The 1863-nt window shown below is 33.5% G+C and overlaps 1 pseudogene; it reads right to left on the bottom strand.

Annotated features, from left to right (window-relative positions):
• Positions 1 to 155: 155 nt before the first annotated feature.
• Positions 156 to 1210, bottom strand: LOC108761599 (putative nuclease HARBI1; annotated as a pseudogene).
• Between the last annotated feature and the right edge of the window lie 653 nt (positions 1211 to 1863).

Below are 1863 nucleotides of genomic sequence, written 5' to 3'. Positions count from 1 at the left end.
ACACACACACACACACACACACACACACACACACACACACACACACACACACGCACACGCACACGCACGCACATATATCTTATACTTAATGCTTAATAATATTTAAAAATACATACTTAGTAATACTTTACTCTTATATAATACTTAATGAACGATTAATTAATTAATTGTCGACACAACTCATCCCGTAGAATGCGACCACGTTCATTTCCAGGAATGATTTCATTATAATTATTTTCAATAATGTTGGCTTCTGGATCGGGATAATCATCTTGACACGGAGGTTCGAATAATTCTAGATCGCGTATGCTTGCCAAATTGTGTAAAACGCAGCAAGCATGTATTATTTGCACCATGCGTACAATATTTCGAAGCTTAAAGTGATAAAGTTGTCTAAATCTTTGTTTTAAAACACCAATGGCATGTTCAGCTACTACACGGCATGTACTCAAGCGATAATTAAAATTTCTCTGGGCTCGTGTTAGATGTCCATTATCTCTATATGGAACCATTAAGTTTTCCAAGCAAGGGTATGCACTGTCTCCAAGTATGTAAGATCCTCCTAAAATATTTTTAATCATTTTATGAATAGAATAGAATTTATTACACTTCAGCATATACAGCCAAGAAGAGAACTTGGTTTACATAAAAACTTGAACCATACACACTTCCATAGCTCAAGTCCTTTTAATCATTTTATGTACAGTTACATATTTTTATATAATTTTTTAAATGTTAAAGTATATAAAATTTCACTTTTATAAAGTACTTAAAATACTTAAATTAAGTAAAATAATACATATATTTTGTGTATATTACTAACTTGGACAGATTTCCTGAAGATATTCGTACAAATAAGATATTCCCGAAAAACCCTTGCATCGTGTACAGATCCGGGATATCCAATGAACACGTCTAAAATTTTCAGTTTATGATATACTACACACTGCATATGTATTGAAAAAAACTGTTTCCTATTAATATATGAGTCGTGATCTTGTGTCGGTTTATCGATTCGAATGTGCGTGCCATCTACAGCACCTAGAATATATTTTTAAGTTTGATGTATATATGTAATTTATATATAATGTTTACAATATAACAGAATAAAATAAATAATTAATACACCACAGAAGTAGATTGTACCAATAACTCCAGGAAATTGTTTTTGTTGGAGGAAATGTGCCATTGATTCTTCTTGTTCTTGCATTGTAGGAAATTTTATAATTTGTGGAGCCAACTGCATTAAAAAGTTTGTTACTCTTGTTAAAATTTCATGCAATGTACTAATTGTAATATCAAACCGATCAGCTACGTCTCAATATCCTGCACTTTCGTGACAAAGATACCACAAGTAACTAAAATATGTTTTTCTGCTGAAATTGGTGCATATCCTGCATATTCTGCAATGTTGAATAGCGATTTAAATAAACGTAACTACACCATATACTGTAAGAATTCTGTAGGAATAAAAATTCTTCCCACTATGATAATGTAAGATTTTTATATATTTGTCAGGAAAATCCTTAATAGGAGTAATAAAGGAGTATCTGTAAGGATGCGTAATAAACAGTCACGGTATAATTAACCCGATCACTGACTTTATTAACACACACAACTAAATTGATACAAAATTAAATGTACTTTCGCGTACCAATGACGGAGTTCTTTTGGTGATATACGACTATCGAAAATTAGATAAATCTATTCCGAAATCCAACGAACATCTCGCCCCGTAAGCCGTACTCCGAGATCCTTTATTCTCCGCTGAGATCTCTTACGCATGCGGCGTGCGCGGTGACGTCGCGTGCTCCGATTAGCTCTGGAGCAACAGAGCGCTGTGATAGATGTCAGCAGTTCGCG

The sequence above is a fragment of the Trachymyrmex cornetzi genome, unplaced genomic scaffold (genome assembly GCF_001594075.2).
Source record: "Trachymyrmex cornetzi isolate Tcor2-1 unplaced genomic scaffold, Tcor1.1 scaffold2560, whole genome shotgun sequence".
Taxonomy (NCBI): domain Eukaryota; kingdom Metazoa; phylum Arthropoda; class Insecta; order Hymenoptera; family Formicidae; genus Trachymyrmex; species Trachymyrmex cornetzi.
Note: the sequence above shows the minus strand (reverse complement) of the source record. Positions and strands in the feature narration are given on the sequence as shown.